We start from the raw sequence: 20,780 nt of genomic DNA, 5'->3' as shown, positions 1-20,780 counted from the left end.
TGGCTAATGTAATTATGATGTGCCTTGGTGTGTTTCTTCTTGGGTCCAACTTCTTTGGGGCTCTCTGAGCTTCTTGGATTTCTTGGAAGACTGTCCCCTTTGCCAGATTGGGGAAGTTCTCCTTTATTATTTGTTCAAATACGTGCTCAATCTGTTGCTTTTCCCCTTCCGATTCTGGTACCCCTATAATTTGGATATTGGAACGTTTAAAGGTGTCTTGGATGCTCTTAATCTTTTCCTCAATTTTTTGAATTCTTATTTCATCATGCTTTCCTGCTTGGTTGATTCTATCTTCCTTCTGGTCCACTGTATTGTTTTGAGACTCATATTCCTTCCTTTCACTATTGGCTCTCCTCCGCGTGTCTTCCTGCATCTGTTTTATGGTAATCTGCATTCTTTCATCTAAATTTCGTCCAAAATCCACTAGTTCCGTGAGCTTTCTGATCACCAGTGTTTTGAACTGCGCATCTGATAGATTGGCTAGTTCTTGGTCGCTCAAAAGGATGAGTCCTGGGGGACTGATCTGCTCTGTTGAAAACATAGTTTTTTTGTTTGTTTGTTTGTTTTTTCCCCCTGTCTCTCCTTTTTTTTTTTTTTTTTCTGGTCTGGTTGCTCTTGTTATGGTGGGGGGCGGAGCCTTAGGTGCTCGCCGGGGCTGGGCACCCCAGTCGCTAGATTGTGACGTTATGTGTGGGGGTGGGGCGGGAGCGGGGCGGGAGAAAACAATGGCGGTAGTTCCGTTCCCCTGGACTCAGACCCTTGTCTGGGCTTCTGGGCCGCGAGTTCTGCCCTGGTCCACAATCGCTACCCCTTTGGGTCTGCCAGCCGCAGCTTGCGTACTCAGGGATCACCGCTGCGTTCTTGCGCCCCCCCGGATGGCTTTTGCGCTGATTTCGTGCCAAACCTTCCCCCAACCTCCGCGCGCCGCCGACCCGAGCCAGCCCCGCGCCCGTCCACCCGGCTCGTCTTCTCCTACCAGTCCGGATGAACGCGTCTACTTCTACTTCTTGGCTGCCCGACTTCCATTCAGATAAATCCTCTGCTGGATCTGGGTGTTATTCTGATAGTAAATTATTGTTGTAAATTATTGTTTTTCTAATCTTGGTTGTACGAGGAGGTATGGTACGTCCACCTATTCCTCCATCTTGCCGGAAGTCCCCCCCATAGTTTCAATAACAGTGTTTTGCATACTACAGGCATATAATTTATGTCAATTCTAATTTCTTCCCTTCATATTATATAGCATTTTTAAAGAGATATAACAGAATGCTGAAATAAATATTAAATCTATTCTTATCTTAGGTCAAAAAGCCCACTAAATGTAGTAAAATTCTCTCAGCATTATAATTTCAATATAAAAATCAATATTCTTTTAATAATCAAAGACATAACATCATCAAGAAACATTTCAACCATTCCTTTGACAGACAGGGCTACTTTCTAGTCTGTTAATTAGCCATTACTCTTGATAATAATGGTGAACTTCCTGGGGCCAATCAGCAATAAAACAAATGCAATTTAGATTTAACAGCTGGTTTTAAAAACACACACATAAAAAAACCCCAGCATAGTCAAACTTGCAAAGTAATGTAAAAGAGGTAGAGGGAAATATGTTGGATTAATTACATATAACATAGTAAATGGCTTAGGAGAAGGCCAGACACATAATTATAGAAGAGGATTAAAAATTACACTGAGTTCTACATTAATCCATTTAAAATATGCATGTAGAGATAGATTCATTTCAAGGTTGTATTTCTATTTTCAAAAGGCTTATTATCTATTACCAAAAAATAATAAACCACAAATGGCAGTTCATGGAAATCTCAGGTGCAAAGCAATCTGTCCTTGGATATAAAATAATGCAAGTGCCATGAGGCTACTGGGTGAGGTAAATCTAGTAAAATTAACCAAATCCATTTGAAGGTTATTTTGAAATATTATAAAACTGAGAAGTTTGCCTTGATTATCTCAAACCTTAGAAGTTCCGAGGAGAGTGGATCAAGTCCCATTTAGTCCTACACTATTTTATTTTAATTTTCTCATGTCAGAGCTGATAGTGTTACTGATTTGGGGAATTCTAAAACTGTTCTGCAAATATGGATAGAGTCCATTTTAGCCACCTTCAAGATCTTTTAATGGGAATAATTTAGTATTTAACAAGAACATGAAGTATTTTTTTATTATAACCTGAGAATATATTTTTCATTGCTTTTAGAGAGGGAGGAAGAGGGGCAGGAGAGGAGAGATTGGCTTCCTCTCACAGGCTCTCCAACCAACCTAGGGATTGAACCTGCAATCTAGGTATGTGCCCTGACCAGCGATCAAACCCACAACCTTTCTGTGTACAGGATGATGCTCCAACATGAAGTATTTTAATGGAACTATGCTATACCTATTCAGGCCTGGGGTAGTGTTTTGGGGAAAAAAAGTTGTGAGAATTGACAATTGCAAGCAAACACCTTGAGAAAACTGTAATATTTCCACTGGTCATTTATTTAAATTTAATCAGTTATCTACTCAAAATGAGTCATAAATTGCTTGCAAGGAAAAAAAAAAAACTTTGCAGTAAGTCAGCTTTGCTGTTAATGAATGAGGGTTTAGAAACCCAGAGCAGTGGTGCCTATTATCTGACACGAAGAACATTTTATGTTTAAAAAATCCATAAGGCTTTGAAGAAATATTTTGATCTCCTTAGGAACTCTGATACATTTGAAGTACCTTGAAATATCTGCCTACTTTTTTCCGGAGTCTATATCAATAACACTCTTTAAAAACTCTAGCAAGTGCAAAGTAATAAATAGCTCAGGCAAACAAAGACATGGTGAAAAGGTTCAGCTTAATTGCATCTTTTCCCACTTTATGGATGTTTACACAATTGCAAAAAAGACAATTCCTTTGTGGCAAGTCCTCACTTCAGTGTTCTAGTGCACTCTCTCTCTCTCCCTCATCAAACATCAACAATGAAGTGGGTTCACAAAGGTGGATTCGTTCCTGTTAAGACAGTGACAGTGGTGAACACAGGCAGCAATTTGCCACTCACCCATGTGGTGGTCGTGGAAGACATTACTAATCAATCATGGCACTTTGCTCCCTCGGAGTCTGCTGAGTGGCAGGGATGATAAAACTTATCTCCCTCCTCCAAGAGGTCACATTTTGACACAGTTGTCAAAAACAACTTCGTATGTTACCTAAATATTTTATCTCTACTTCTATATTTAAATTAACTTATTTAAAAGCTTTTGTTTTTGTTACTACTAATTAGATTACTGACAAATATTTTTATTTCAATGTTGCATATACTCTTTTGTACACTTATTATTGACAATATAGTTGATAATAAATAAAATTATTGTTTCCAGTATATTCACCTTTATTAATAAAAATAGAAGTTCACACATCATTTAAATATAAAAATCACAGTATAATTGTGTTGCCATTTCTCAATACACACACTGGAAACATTTGGGGAGTGTTACTGAATAAAATTATTAAGCAGAAGACATAAGTATTAACATTGTATAAACCATTTGGGGGGTAATTTTAAATCAGGTGATAAAAATAGCTGACTATATTAACAAGTATAGTGCCTGAAGTGAAAAATGACTATCAGAGGTGTGCTGTGATTATTATTTTAAAAAAAGCCGTATCAAGTCTATTAACATTAGAACATTTACCACCCACTATAACTGCTAGCTAAAAAAAATACTATTGGGTAACTCCTGCAGAACTGATTAATCCCAGGGGCAATCCCATTTGATTATGAGATCTTGAAAAGCAAATGTTCTACAACTTTAGGTAGTGGCTGAATCATGATACAAAGGAGGACAAGAGATCTGTTATTTCTCATGCAGTGATTCCTTGAGTGATAACAGGGAGGCAGCTGGCACTCCGCCAGTGCTGAAGGCCAGTTGTTAGGAAGACTGTATGCAATGGCTCCAGGTGAAGTTGGCAAAGGCCTTAGCATAAAAGCTCTGCAATCTCAATCAGGCTAAGAAAAAATCTCCCCTAGTTGCTGAGACATTTACCAATTAGCCCTTGGGTAATTTTCCCAACTGGACATACTTTTCTCTTTGTTCTTAATTCATTTAAGTAGGTAGGTAGCGGTTCATCCTCAGCCAGTCCACTGATTAACCATCTTCATTTGCATTTTTCAATTGTAGGTGAGTAAACGTTGGGGACTCCCATGAAGTTTTAATTACAAATTTCCTAAATATGGCTAAGGGCCATTTTTTCTCACCATTAAAGGCAGAACAGTTTTTGTTCAACCCAAACAAGGCATTCTAGCTAAACTTGGAATTCCAAGGAGAAGTAGGAATATTGAGATGTGTTGGACCTTGGAAAGTTATGAACAGGTATTTGTTTGTTTAGGAAGTTCTCTCCTTTTTCTCTATTTCTTCTCCCTAAATTTTTTTGCCCCACCTAAGGATCTCCTCCCTGGTTTGTCCCCACATGACAACAGAACCATGACAAGCAAACCCAATAGGAGTTCTAACCATAATTGGGAAATATCTCTGGGTAAGAAGACAATCTTTCTGTCACCACCATCCAAGGTTCATACCTCATAGCAACTCTTCAAAAGGCTAAAAGCCTCTTTTTGCCTTCCCTGTAGCTCAGGTAGCTAGCAGAATATCAGCAACTTTCATCTTTCTATTTCCCCCATTCTCCCTCCCTGTGCGATATCGGCATGACTGGAAGACAAATGTAGGATAAGCCTTTGTCTAAGAATCCAAGAGGAATAAGTCTTCATAAAATGGATGAATGAATCACTCATGGAACCCAGCTTTGTAGGAATGTGCTGATAACTGACGAAGGCTATTTAACACCTTACAAAATAACACCTATGCTGCAGCATGCAAAGTGCAACCACAGAAAGGAGAACAAAGCACAAGAGTCAAGGACCACATCTTTGGGTGCTGGTTGGTGGAGGACTGTGCCTAGAAAGTAAGCATAATCTGAGATCCCTGGTTTATTATTCTCCATCCTTTCACTTCTCTTCACAGTCCACCACAAAGAATTGTGTTGTATGGCATTATTCATATGTTGGGGAAAGTCAACTCCCATCCAGCTCGTGCCTTTCTCCTCATCAGGTATGTTGACAAAGCTGGTGGAAGCCTCCATTGCTACCTGGGTCCTGGATGAGAAGAGTAAAAAAGACCAGAAGAGACCACTTCACCCAGGGACTGTTTGCTACCTTTGCTCAGGATCCTAGTTCCTTCTTCTTCACCCCTTTCTTCCAAGTCCTTTTCATTTTCTTCCCTCTGGTAAGATATTGTTACATTTTATGTTGTGTCTACTGTTCTCCCTGTAGCACCCTGCCTATCATTTCCCTTCTTATAGTAAATGAAAACCTGGGCTCTGGATTCAAAGCCATATTTCAGACCCTGATTGGACTGATCACTGCCTATGTGATCTTGAGAGAGTTACTTAATATAGCTCTACCTCAAAAGTTTAATCTTTGAAATAAAAATGAAAAAAAAACATTTATTTAGTCTTTAGGTATTAAATGTGATAATGTCCTTAAAGTTGAGTGTGTGGCAAATGTTTGGCCCTTAGCTTTTTATCATTACTGTGATTTATCTTTCCTTAAATCACCATTTCAGTAAAAAAAAAGTGTTTTTAAAATTATATTGCCCCATTTCCAACTCTTCTCTTTTTACTTTCTCCTTTTGAGCCCTGCCCCCATCCAGCATTTGGGGTTCTCTCCAACCCTCTTCTTACTGAACCCACTTAGCACCTTGGCTTGCTTGTAGTGACCAAATATTATAGTTTTAAAGTGTTAGGGATAAAGGCATAAAAGAGTTGACAAGGGGAATAGAAAAGCACCAAAAATATCTGTATCTTTTCTAGTTCTACTATATTCTTTACTGAAGGACAGGAGGGATTCAGCACAAGAAAACAAGGATTTGTGTAAAAAGTGTGACACCCCAAATACCTAAGAACATTTAGGGTTTATAGGATTGGAAGAAGACTAATAGTAGAAAATCAAGAGAGCTCTAATAGGAGATATAGAGAAGGAAATTTAGCCTGGGAAAAGGGTGTGCAAAGGTTTAATTTAAGAGGAATAAAAAGAAATAGTATGAAACATTTTATTCAACCAATTGTAGGGTCCAATTCCAAAAATGCAAGGTGTTCATTTTGGTTACTATTTCTAGATATTTATTACTAACAAGAAAATGATGCTACCTGGAAAGTTTAATACTTTAATTCACTGAAATCTTACATTGTTGTCAGAATTCAGTTGAGAACCCCAACTGCCTAAAAAATGGGGCCCCTTCTGGGGCCCTAGAAGGGCTCATCAAACACTGAAGATCAATCTCCCAAGCCCTGTGCTTTGTCTCCACCAAAACACACACACTTAGGTTCCCTAGACTTGTTGCATAGTCTTAAGTCTATTTATCTACAAGATAGGCTATTTTTAATCTTTACCTCAGTCTTGAACAGAGCACCTGCCCTCTCCAGCTAAGGTTGCCCTATGTCATCATTAAATCCATCAAGAGACTTGAGGTACTGAATCTACATGTTCCTTAGAAATTTGTAAAAGCCTCATCCAACCAGCTTCCTAAATCATGAGTAAACCAATTTTATGCCATTTGACTGTATGGTATTCACATTTATAGAGTAAATAAGTTAGCAAAGGGCAGATTTTGAAAAAAATTCTAAAGAAAATATCCAAGATGAATAAAAGTCAAAATATGAGGAAGGACATTGCCTGGGCTATCACCTAGAAAGATCAGGGAGAGAAAACAAGTACAACAGGTGCAAAAAACCCACAGTGGACAACATTAACACAAGCCTTACTTGTTAATGCTCTAAGCCTCTTCCAGAACTAATAAACAAGGATGGCTGAGGTGTGCCAGTTGCTGTCATTTCTTCATTGGTATCTTTAGTGTGCATGCTCACTCAATGACAGAACTTTGTTCTGCTCATCCTAGAAATGGTCTCACAATTCTCCAAACATAGCCCAGACAATCACTAATGACTAAGGAAAGTTAGCAATCAAAAGAAAAACCTATTCACCATCCCCTATGTTCCATCCCCACAAAGGCAATGCTTTGATTAACAGTGGTATATTAACATCATTTCTCCTTCATTATTATAATTTTCTTCTCACATAATTCACAAAGAATGATCTTTTAAATATAATGCAGAAAATGAAGTGAAATGATAGAAACATGTGTAACAAAATAATTCACTAACAAAATTTCAACTCTTCTTTCATTACAGAAATGAGCATTGCAACAAGGAGAAATGAATGTCATTATTCAAGGATTCATAAGAGATCTTCAGTATAATGTATAGTTTAAAACCAGTAATTTTATTTTTTAAATATTTTATTTATTTATTTTTATAAAGGGAAGGGAGGGAGATAAAGAGAGAGAAACATCAATGTGCAGTTGCTGGGGGTCATGGCCTGCAACCCAGGCATGTCCCCTGACTGGGAATCAAACCTGCGACACTTTGGTTCACAGCCTGAGCTCAATCCACTGAGCTACGCCAGCCAGGTATAAAACCAGTAATTTTAATTAAGTTAGTTTTAAATTTGAGCAGTTGATCCATAGCTTTTTATAATTGAACACATTTTTCTACCTACTTTTAAACATTTTTTTAGCAGACAGAGTAATACCCTTCAAATTTTTTTCTTTCTTCCTGTTCACTGCTTTTCCTATTGTAAAATGTATACTATCTAACAGTTTTATCTCATATTCAAATAACTTCCAAGTGTTCACATGGTCAGTGTGTGCACTGTCACACATTCAGGTGGAGATTTTCTATCTTTAGTTCAGAAGGCAACTCAGTGGGTTGTAAACATTTAGTCTTTAACTTCCATTGAGATCACACTTCAGGTTCTTGCATGAGTTGTTACTTTCACAAATGAGACCTTTGACAGGTAGAGAATGATCCAAGCTTCTGCAGAGGTTTCTTACAGACTCTCCTTAATATTCTGGAGATAGGCAAAAGCTCTACAATTAACACCACACCTCTACCCAAAATCTGTTCCTCCTATGGTCTTCCTACTTCATTATTGCAATACAACTCTTCCAACTCTTTAAGTTAAAAATCTAAAAACCTTATGTTACACTTTGTTCTCTGTAACCCAGCATCCAATATGCCCTCATAGCCTGCCAACAGCATCTTTGAAATACATTCATTATTTGACCTCCTCTCACCTTCTCCAATGTTACCACCAAGGCCAAGCCATCAGAATCTCTCATATCAGGATTGTGCAACATTTTCCCCTAGCTCATTACTTTTCTTCCACCTTTTACCCTCTTTAGTCTATTTTTAAATAAGAGTCAGAATGACCCTGCTAAGTAAACTCACATAATATCACTTTTCTTCTTAATATTGTCCCCATCTCAGTCTGAATTCAAAGCTATCAAAATGGTCTTCAAGGTCATATGCTGTTTCTCAATAGTTCTAGTTTCTTCTTGTTAACTCCACTCCTAAATACTATTCCCTTGACTCAGACAGACCAGTCACGCCCACACTTCAGGACCTTTGTATTTTTATCTCTGCCTAGAATGCTCTAACCCCAGATACCTGTAAGTCTTGGTCCCTCATCTTCATCAAATCTTTAACCAAATAGCAACATATTAGTAAAAATTTCACTTTTCAAATTGCAACTCCTTTCCTACCCTTACATCCTCAATTTGCTCTCCTTTCTCTGTTTTAATGTTTCTTTTATAAACTCATAACCATCCAATCAAATATTTTCCTTGGTTTATTTTCCCCCATCCACTGCTATATCTCAAATACCCCAAACAGGGTCCAGCATACAGGTCTTTTATAAATACTAAAGATTACTAAATAATTGCAACTTTATAGTTGAGAAAAATAAAAGGTGACAGGATTGCCCGAAGACACAAAAATAGGTCATAATGCCTAGAGTTCTATACCCAACTCCCTCATGACTCCTATTCATTCTTCTGTGGGAGATTACTGAAAAGGCATGATATTGACAAGAATGTGAAATTTAGGGACATAATAGAGAAAGTAAACTTTAGCTAAATCTTATGGCCTCTTCCTCTTACTGTGCCCTCAGTGGTAGAGCTTCAGGATTAGGCTTTACTTAGAAAATAGCCACCATTTTATTTGTTTTTATTGCTTTTCTCATTGTATAAAATTATGAGCTTCCTTTAAAGAATTTCCAATATTAATAATATCAGCATCTGTGAAGTACTGAGCTGTGTTTGCTAGGTAAGTGCTGGTATCTTAATAAATGATCTTTAATTTTCAAATGATATATAAAGTATAATATATCATCCCTTTTTTGAATATGAGGACACTGAAATAGAGAAAAGTTAACTTTTTTGTAAACTTGGGTTCACAAAATTTGTACTACCATTAGTTCACTGTGATACCATCTTTTCTGACTGGGACTTTATTATGGCCTTTGTCTGCTTTGCACTTTTCTTTTTAAGATTTTATTTATTTATTTTTAGAGAGAGGGGACAGGAGGGAGAAAGAGAAGAAGAGAAACACTGATGTGTGGTTGCCTCTCGACTGCCTCCAGCTGGGGATGCAGCCTGCAACCCAGGTATGTGCCCTGACTGGGAATCAAATTGGTGATACTTTGGTTCACAGGCCAGTATTCAGTCCACTAAGCCACACCAGCCAGGGCTGCTCTGAACTCTTTATTTCTGGCTATTGGTGCCATTTATCTGGAGCTAAGCATGAGTTATGGTGCATATTAATTGTTCATACGATTCAGTCATATGACTAAGCAGTAGGAAATGAATTTCCTTATGGCAACAAAGGAAAAAATGTAACAGAACTTCCAATCTCGCGATCATGATTCATATGAGATACAAACTAGGCAAGTAGCAGTGCCATTATCTTCTACTTACTCATTTTCTTGTCAGCAACTAAAAATGTCATTTATATGTTAAAAAAACTTGATTAAATTACATCTAATTCTTTTTCTAGCTACTATATATATCACTTCCTATTTAACCAAACATTATACAAAATATTAATTCTAAATTTCTATAGTGCCATTTAGTCTGCCATACAGTGGGCACCATGATACAATGTGAGGTTGATTGATATAGTTCTTTAAAACCATACATATATGTGTATATACATATATAATACATATATATATAAAAGAATGTGTCAGAATGTGTTCAATTACTAGTCTATGGAGGACAGAGCTCAGCAACATCCTTATATTGCACAAAGCACAACGACATCCTTATACTGCACAAAGCACAAAATTATCAGACTATAAATTGAGCTTAGTAATACCAATATATTTTGCCAAATATTCTAAGATCCCAGTGAGAAGGCATATTTAAAACACCTTTTGAATTTTAAATAAGTATATCGCTATAAAATATTACTGCGTAACTTCTGGGTACCTATGGAAGTTCTTTTAGAATCTTCATCATAATTTATTGCTTCACCCAGGAAACTCAGGCCCAAAAAGGTCTGCACAGAGAAGGGTATCCCAATAGGTCATGGGTTAGTGTGAGGGCCCCAGAGAAGGGTATCCCAATAGGTAATGGGTTAGTGTGAGGGCCCCATAAGCCCTAGCAAAAGGAGAACAAGTTACTTTTAAGAGGAGGTAAGCTGTTTTTCACCTGACATGGTGCATGACTAGGAATGAAGTATGGGTGGTGAGGTCTAGCTACATCTCATTTTTCCCATTTATGAAGAATGGTCAAGAAATACGATTCTCAAAACACATAACACATGGGAACCTTCTATCAGAGACCTGAAAACTGTCTATGGAGTACAGCCCAAAAAGAGATAAAGAAGGTCAACCAAAAACGAAGATAAACCATTCTTGGGATATAAACCAGTTCATCCATGGAGCTGTCCTTCATGATTCCAGCTCGGTGCTGCTAGAATCAGATAATAAGTTACTTATTTGCTGCTTTCTCTTCAAAGGCTTTGTATGCCAAAGTCTTGTCTTCAGTGTTAGACTTCTGGTTACTGATGAACAAGTACTTCCTAGTTATTTACTGGCATGTTCTTTGCATTAGCCACATGGGGCTGTGTACACATCCCCCCATGTGTAGTCAGTTAAGTGAAGTGATGAATTCTCAGTTTAGGCTGCCTCCTCAACTGGCTTGTAAAACCTACCTCTTGGTAAAAAAGTGGATTAGTACTTCTCTTTATTAGGTTAATGTACTTGGGATGTTTTCCAGCTTCAATTCATATTGAGCATCCCAAGCAATTAAATCTTTCCTATATGTTACATCACATAATCCTCAAACAAAAAAAGTGATACATCAATTTATCTTCACTCTTTAACAGGAGAAGAAACTGGCTTAAGGAGAAGAAACTTGCTAGCTAATAAGACAATTATCAGGGATTTAAATGCATGACTTCTGTTCCTAGGTACAAGGTATTTATAGCTATATACTTAGCTCTGACAGCTTTTAAATAAAATAAAAAATGGAGGGCATTTAAGGTGGTTCCCTTGAGAAGCTAGGATACTTCTCCATAGAGGTGTCTGCCAGGACTTGGCCTGGTTCGGAACCTCACAGCCTATTTCTCCAAGAGTGACTGTTCTTTTAGGGAAACACAGCAAAAGCACCAGAGGGTTCTGTTCAGCCTAAAACTGGAAATATTATTTCTTTGGTCCAACAAAGAACCTCTATAGATGGGCACCATACTGTCTGTTTCTTTACAAAAGAGGTTGAGCTGTATGAGAAATTTTAAAACCACAGATTAAAGGCCAGAATATCCTCAAAAGACAGAAAATGCCTAACAGTATTGCCAAAAATCATAGAAAAAATATTAGTGTTTCCTTTGAAAAAAAGCCTCAAATCTATGAAATTTGAAAACTTCTTTGAAAAACAAAAAAGTGCTTCATGAACTTCCAAGGAAACAACAACTTTTAACCAGTGAAGAATGATAAACATTAAAGGGTCAGAACGAGTCTGGTACAGTATCTGCCCCTACTAAAAATCATGCTTGACATTAAGATGAACGTTTCCTCAAGGTATAATCCCTATCTTGGAGTTCCTATGAAGCTATCCTTGGACAAAGTTAAATCACCTCCATATTTATAATGAGATGTAAAGGCTGCCTCATTATTTACCTGATACACTAAAAAATGCCAAGGGAAATTCTTCAAATACGCTACAGCTACATCTTTGAAAGAAAGTAATCTCTTTTATACTGGACTGCATTACAGCTTTCTCCATTTTTCTCTTTAAAACATTAATACTAAGGTATGAAATGTTCTATTTCTACCCATAACTTGCTTGATTTCAAGAGCTCACCTACATTAATTTAAGCATCACAGAGCTAAATATCACCTTAAAAATACCTGCATAAGTAATTTGAACCTCAAGGACACCAACAGTCTGCTACATTTCTTCATATTTTTTAAATATAAAGTATTACAGTTTAACTTATTTTTAAAAAATGTACATATTTGTTATCTCATCAAAAAGATTAATATACAGAGATATTACAATAGCTAAGCTAATATGCAATGATATGTGAAAAGGATTTATTTTTTAAAAGTGCTATGAAAACAATTGAATAGTTTTAACCTCAATACCTTTATTTGTAAAAAGTAAGAAATTGAAGTTGTTTTACCTTGTCTAGAGCTTTAAACAATATTCTTGCCAAAGTCTTAATTGCCTTTGAGAACAAAAATACCTGTGTCTCTAAGACAGGAAGATTCGGGGTAACTAAGAATGATGGTTAAATACCTTTAAAGGTATATTAAAATTATGGCCAGAGGATAATTGTGATGGGCTCTCTGGAGTCTTGCTCTAGGAAAGTTCTCAAACACACTCTGGTGTCAGGCTTAGAGTGGGTATTTGGCACAAGATACTGGAATTACTGTACCTGCCATTCTCCTCCCTTCCAGAGGGAAGAGGTAAATGCCTCCATTTCAGATAGTTTGTGTGTTCTAAGTAAAAGGTGAAGATTTCAACCAGACCTATGGTTCTCATCAAGGGCAATTCTGCCTCTCCATCCCAGGATGTATTGGGTAATGTCTGAGGACATTTGATTATCACTACAGGGAAGGGAGGTTGCTACAATCAACTGGTGGGGAGACACCAGAGATGTTGCTAAATATCCTACAGTGAAAAACCACAACAAACCCTCAAAACTAAGAATTATCCAGACTAGGCTAGACTAAAATAGCTAAATGGAACAAGCCGAGAAGTTTCTTATTTCCAGAAAGGGTCAAAACTAGTGCCAAGTCCTAGAAAGCTCTCACCGCAGCTCATAGGGCTTCCCTCCATCCATTTCCTAGACTATCATCTTTCAAAGTGTGATCTATGTGTCAGGTGTATCAGAAACATCTAAGAATAAAACATAGATTCCTGGTCTCTGATGTGAGTTTCATAACTGTGGAGGGAGAGCCCAGGAATCTCTATTTTAATCTGCTACCCATGTGATTCTTCCACAAATTAAATATGAGAACCACTACTTTGTTTTTCTGTTATGGCCATTCCCTTCTGTATTTTTGATGATTACCTGTAATCCTCAATCTGTAAGCAATTTTTTCTAGGACTCCCAAAGACAAAAGCATGTAATCTCTAGCAGGGTAGGACCTTAGCTAGTTGTTAACTGCTGCATGGTCAGTGGCTCAACTGGAGTCAACATGATGAAAGAGAACAAGAGAGCACCCACATCATGCAGAAGACTATCTTTTAATAGAAGAGAAAAATAATGAAAAAAATAGCTACCCATTATTTAGTATTTCTCCATTCTGGGTTCCATGCTAAGTGTGTAGTACATATTAACATATTTAATTTAAATAACAATGCAATAAAGTAATCATGATTATCATTAGCAATTTATATATGCAAAAAAGGGACTCAGATTAAAAAAGAAAACTTGCCCAAGGTCACACACTACCTATTGGAATTCAGAATTCAATTCATGTTCCATTTAATGGTGGTCATACATGGGCAAGAAATGCAAACCCATGCATAACTCTCCCCAGTTTTTCTTTTTCAGGTTCCTCATATGATGTCAGAAACAGTTGAAGTGGGAAAACAGATATTCCTGGAAAATCTTAAAGAAGGCTAACACAGCTAACCATAATACTGTTTTACCCTCTAACCTCCTTCTTCCTGTGTGGAAAATGGTAAGGTAGAGAATTAGCAATCATCTTGGACCAAAAAATGAACTTGAGAATAGGAGCCCCCAACTAAGTGGAGCAGGTCAGAAGGGGTCTGAGTCCTTGGGGTTACTGTACTGACCCTGGACTACATATAGACCTAGGTGAGAGAAAAACAACTCTATTTGGATGATTTGTCATATGCAATTGTAGTTAAACTTAATTAAAACACGTGCAAGGTTTTATAAAATTATTATTATTGGGCATTAATAATTTAGGATACTTAATTAAAAAGCAAAATTTCACACCTAAATATAATTAACCTTTTAATATATCATAACCTTCATGTGTGAGGGCAAATGAAACTAACCATGCCACTGTAGCCCTTACTTTCAAATTTCTTTTTAAAATAAATAGATAATTTGATTAATTCAGTTCTTTTGAAAGAAATTCTGTATGTTTTCATACCATAAACTTTAAAAAAGAAATCTACTTAATGTACTAGAAAATTCAAGGTAAATTACAAAGAAATTTGCTAGCTGGAAAAAATTTCTTGATCTTTGCTCCCAAATCTTGATGCACTTTGAAATATAATATTTAAAACAAAGTCAGGTACTTTCAGGTAGGAACAAATGAATGATAGACCAGACTCATTTATTAGGATTTTTCAGTATGATAACTTATTGCAATGGCAAAAGAATGGCAAAGAAGCTACCGTATTAAGCACACATTATGTGCTCATTGTGCAAAGAATCAGGGGAAAAATGAACATTCAGATGAATTCCCTGTCTTTATGGAGCTTACGGACTAATTGGGAGACATACAATTAAATGTTATTACATTGCAGTGGCGTATCGTATTACACCGCAGTGACAGATCTCATCGTGCTGTTGGAGAATATCAGGGTAGCCTTCCTGGAAGCACTACAATATACCAATCACTAATTCTTTGACCTCCAGGAAATTACTTAATTTCTCAGAACCTCATTTTTCTAATATTTTTAATGGAGATGACAGTGTCTTCTCCATAGGATGACTGGGAAACAGACTGCATAAGGCATTTAAAATGCTTAGCACAGTTCCTGGAACATACTAGGCCCACAATGTATCTGAGTATATTAATAATTGCTATTTACTACATGCAGTTGTCCTATGGTCCAGGTGGCATTACTATTACAATTTATAAATCAAAAGCAAAGCCACAGAGGTTAAGAACATTGCCCAATATCCTTCAGATTGTAAACATACAGTTGGTTTCAAAATTCCTATCTAACAGCAATACCTTGCTCATAATTTTAACATCTACCTATGAGAATAAAGTATTGTCTAATTTATTTTGCAGATCTCTGATATCAAAACCATGTGGCTATTACTGTTCTCTGCTTGGCTTTTATTAAGGTAAAATGCTAGGCTTTGAGATAAGTAATTTGCCTGGCACATCTTCCTTAACCACCCAAGGATACACTTGCCTGTGTTGGTGTAATGACAGAGCTACATGTCATTGGTAAGAACAAAATAACAAACAAAAAGGTCTTTAGGTCATCATGCCCAAATGCCAAATCTAATTTGCTCAGTTAATGGCAGGAACTGGCATCCCACTGGTCAACCACTTCTAGAATGTGGCAGTGTAACAGTCTCCCAAAACAGTTACTTCAGTTATCTGCATAAACATAAATATGGATAAAAAGCAAGGTTCCCTATCATTTCTTGTCTTCTAAACAACAAAGTTCTCAAAAAATACAAAATATTCTGGTAATATAGAAAAGTAGAATGATATGTAAAGCAACTAGGGGGTTCAATCCAGAGCTGATGCTCATTGCTGTAATCTGAGACCCACCTTCTCCCAGACCAGGATTTATTCTTTTTTTTTTTCCCAAAGATTTATTTATGCATTTATTTTTATTTTTAGAGAGGGAAGGGAGGGAGATGGAGAGAGAGAGAGAGAAACATCAATGTGCGGTTGCTGGGGGTTATGGCCTGCAACCCAGGCATGTACCCTGGCTGGGAATCGAACCTGGGACACTTTGGTTCCCAGCCCACGCTCAATCCACTGAGCTACGTCAGCCAGGGCAGGATTTATTCTCACACCTTAGTCAAATGTAAAACACGCATCTAGTCCCTCTTTCTTCTTACATCTTTGAACAGCTGTACAAGTTTCTACACAGACTGTCAGGCATAGGATAACAGCTGTTACCATGGGAAAAAAATAAAAAAGTTAGCACTTCTAAATGATTATTAATTAATCAGTTGTTATATAATTAAGTATATATGTTATATAGTTAATATACTTCAGCATAGACCATATAGGTCAGGCCCTATACTACAGGACAGCCTGAGTTTTCCAATCATGATAGAAATGATAATACATTTATTTATTTTTTTCCCAATGAAGTTCACCTAATTTAAAAAAGTAGCCATATACCTCTACCAAAAAATACCATTCAGAATCAAATTCAGTCCTGGATTGTTGCATCTATCCCTGATATTGTCACAACTTGAGAGTTGGGAACCACTTAGCTCCAAACTTCATGAACTCCTTGTACTGAAGTATGACAATAAAATATGCAAGATATTCCCTTAAAAGTATGCAATTCCATGCCTTTCCCTCAAGGAGATTTAATAGCATCACTTAGTAATTTTTTATACACAAGAACCATCATTTCATGTAGTTACTTTTTAAACTTAACCAAAACTCAAACCAATTTTCTCAAGAATATTTTTATATTACCTTTAAGTCTTATTTTTCCCAAGCTTGTATTGTTGATATTTTAATACTTTATTTTTCCTGAATCTTTTTCCAAGAACATAGATATATAATGAGTCAGTTTTGTTGCCTTGTAGATGTTCTAAAACTTCAGTGTAAAAATGGATCACTTGGTATGGGTTGAGGGTCAGATGGAGCATCTACTCAGTTTCCAAGAACTAATCCCTATAATGATGGATTGCAGAGGTCTGCAGCATGGCCCAGGAGTCTCTATTTTAATAGTCTCCTCCAAGCCCTTGCTGGGTCTAGCTTGCAGATAATCTTCTGACCATTTTGAGAAACACTCATTAAAATTGGAACAGGTGAGAAAAATGTCTTTGTTGCCCAGCTTCCACATACCTTTCTATCTTTCCTCTTTTACCTTTCTCCATCTTTCTACCTATCTCTGACATCTGATCTGCAGTTCTAGCCAGTACAGACTATATCTAAGCCACAATACTGTGAGCATTCTGTTTCTCTCCTGGGCTAATCCTTTCTTTCCTCCTCTATCTGGAAACATCTATCCACTTATCTCTGAAGGCTTAAAAAATATTACCCTTGTCCCTTATGAAGCTTCCTCTTCCCCTTTTCTATGGAATGCCCCCATCATTTTGTATGTACTTCAGTTAGAGTGATTATTATAATCCATCACAGTTACTGTCTTTTTTTTCATATAAATGCTATGTCCATCCATGGGAGAGTGAATATCACATATTAGTCAATAGATGTTTGTTGAATTATAAATCTAACTGATCCTCTCTTTCTAAAATTACTTCTAGAGAAATTTGAGGGAAGGAGAGAACAGTTGCCATCCTTGTCATTGTTCTCTTGAGACAAATATAATTCTAATATTTCTAACTTCCTTTAATAGACTGTATTGTTCCAGAGTCTTATGTAAGTCCTACTTGGACTTTTTTGGAAGAAAATTTTAAGAGACTGTTCCTTTCTTTGTGTAACTGACATTAATCCTGTTACTTCATCATTCACATATAGACAAGTTTAGATTTTCAAAGTGATTTTCTGAGATAATATATTCTAAAAATTAATTTTTATGTCATGATAGAAAATTAAGAAATATTTCACTGGGTGATGTAAACCAAGTCCTTAGAGTCTGGGATAAGGGGTAAAGCAGTTTTCTTCATGGAAGTCCAAGGAGTAACAAAGGCTAAAGTAAAAACTTGGAAGGAACTTGGATGGCAAGAAATGTAAAAAACAGTGCCCTCTACATGATGCAAAGTATACACTACAAACCATCTATTGCAATAGAGAGACTTTCAAATGTAAACGTTCTTTGTCAATGAGGACAAACCATGCCCAAATCAATAACTTATTTTCCTGTGCATTGGGAAAGAGACTTGCATAATCATGTGCAGTTTTATTTAGTGTTTAAATTTTCTCAACACTGGTTGTTTGAGAGCAGAATCTGATTCCTACTTGGTGTGCAGAGAAGCTTCCTTTTGCTTTGGAAAATTGTCCTGGCTACATAAATTCTCCTTAACTAATGGACATTTTCCCTGACCATCAATATTCCTAAACCTACCAATTATAATCCCACTGGTTATTAAAAATGATAATCCCTTTCCACCTTCATCAGAAAACCAGAAAGTCTCAGAGCTAGAGTTTCCTTCTGTCCCTAATTTCTCCTTTCATTTATTTCTCTTCCACATTTGTGGCTACAAATGATCATTTGAGCTTCTGTGTAATTGAGAAAATAGCTAACTGATTATATCTTAATAAATAATCATTGGAATTCATTCACTTGTGGCCTCCTCAAGTCTTCTACATAGCTATATCATATATTGTAAAGTCAGTACCTGATTAATGGGGAAACAGCTTGGGAAAAGTATGGGGCTGGACCATAAAGCAACAACTTCAATTTTTGACACATGACATATCTAAACACAAGATATTCTTTGTAACATTTACAATTTTGTAGCCTTGCTGACCTGAAATGCTTCCCTGTGTCCTTTGTATCACAACACAAATCTAAACCACTCTGCTCAAAGTTAGGCGAAGCCCTCAGCTTCTCACACAGCCTTCCCCATGCAATCCAGCACTCCCCTGGCCATAGGATAGTTCTTGGTTCTTTAGCACTTACTGTCTTCACCTCTAAGTTGACACTTGCCATGTGTCCAGACTCCCAGAAAGGTTATACATTCCTCAAGAGCAAGGAGCCAGGCCTTAAATCTCTTTTATCCCGCACAGCAGATGGCTCAGTACACAGCAGTTCAGAACTCAACCCTCCCAAACACTGAAAGGAAATTCTTGCAATATTGCGAAAGTAATTTTGAATGTTAGAATCTCATAAGACCTAGCTCCATCTATTTTCTAGTAGAAAAGGACTTTTTAATCTCAAAAATCAGAATAACATAGAATCATAGAGTTAAAAAACAAATCAGTTTTCTAAATGAACACATAATTATCTCTCATGGGCTTGATATTTCACATTTAAAATAACATAACCCACTTATATTATTAACCTAATAATATAACATAACATATAAGGTATACTTTAAAAACCTAGTTTGTACTGAAATTTTCTTTTTGGTATAAATAATTGTGTGACCTATACAAAAACCATGCCTCATCAAATATTTAATTTTTCCCATAAACAATTTCTTCAAAAATATAGTATAAAACCATAGATTTTTAGAGCAGGAATATTTTAGGGTATATTCATTAGATCATCTATCATCATTTTACAGATCAAAAAACAGAGACCTAAAAGACCTAAGTAATTTATGCTATTACTTTATTATTCAGTGACAGGAATAGGACCAGTGTTCAGACCCCAGGTTAACGCAGCTTCTGTTGTACTTTACCATTCCATTTAGAGCACAATTTATGTATGTATTTTTAAATGATAACTTTAATACATACAAAATGGATCTTAAAACATCGAACACCACTGTAAATGACACATGCACATGAGAATAAACGAGTGCATACACAATGCATTCCATGATAGACTTTCTAAATTTTCACAAGCGCACAACACACTGTTCTTAACTCACGAAGTTTAAAGATGACTGTATTCCAATGGTTTGTAAAATATGAACATTTCTTACCTGGAAGCTGTATGAGGGTTGATAAAAGACATTAAAAACTTGAGCTATGATTAGACATCAGATTTCTCTGGCACTGAAAATTGTCCTGTACTGGTAGTTTCAGGGGTCTGGCATTTTTAATGAAAGGTAGGCCAGAGACTTGAGAGCTATCGTCTAACATATATGATTCTGGCACCCAGTATATATCACCCATCATATATGACTTTACCCACATGGTAGCACTCAGCTGACTGCAGGTGATTATCACCTAAATCTTCTTATTGGTCAGTCATGGTTCTATTTTTCCTCATTGTACCTGAAATTCCTACCATTATAGTTACTTTAAGTTAGAAGGCTCAGGTGGGAAAACAACTTCAGAAATTGGCATGTTACTCCATCCCAAGTAACAAAAAGGGTACTATCAGCTCTAGTCCATTTTTGGACTATTGCTTTTGAGCTACTGAAGTACGTTGGGGGAGGAGGAAGGTTGAAGATCTTCACATGAGAAAGCTATTGATGAGAAAGGACTCCTCTTTTTAAACTTCCCCCAATTCTCCAACACCAACATCCATACTCAGCCAATTAACTCAGATGTCATTATACTTTGAAAAAATATATGATACTTTCTTATATTTCATAATACTGATAATCCACACTAGGGTGTTTTTATCCCGCCTCATGAAAAGTAACAGGGCCTAACATTCTGATGGTCAAGTCCTTTTAAAAACACTCCCCCTGATGCATAACATCTCTTAAAGATTTAACCATCTCTATGAACTTCCTTTGCCCTTTTAAATAGAAGCTGACATCTTGACAGTTTTAATAGGTATCCAGGAGAGAACAAGAAAGGTGGAGAAAAATGCTCACTCCAGTTGATCTTTTCTTTCTAAATACTAAGGCATATAAAAGAAACAATCAGTGACAGAAACTTTAAATGAAACAAAGGA

The 20,780-nt window shown here is 36.6% G+C and overlaps 1 protein-coding gene across 3 annotated transcripts in view; it reads right to left on the bottom strand.

Annotated features, from left to right (window-relative positions):
- The window catches only part of CTNNA2 (catenin alpha 2), a 1,115,426-nt gene that overhangs the window by 8,061 nt on the left and 1,086,585 nt on the right, over positions 1–20,780 (bottom strand). The window lies entirely within an intron of this gene.

This window comes from Phyllostomus discolor, chromosome 6, assembly GCF_004126475.2.
Source record: "Phyllostomus discolor isolate MPI-MPIP mPhyDis1 chromosome 6, mPhyDis1.pri.v3, whole genome shotgun sequence".
Lineage (NCBI taxonomy): Eukaryota > Metazoa > Chordata > Mammalia > Chiroptera > Phyllostomidae > Phyllostomus > Phyllostomus discolor.
Note: the sequence above shows the minus strand (reverse complement) of the source record. Positions and strands in the feature narration are given on the sequence as shown.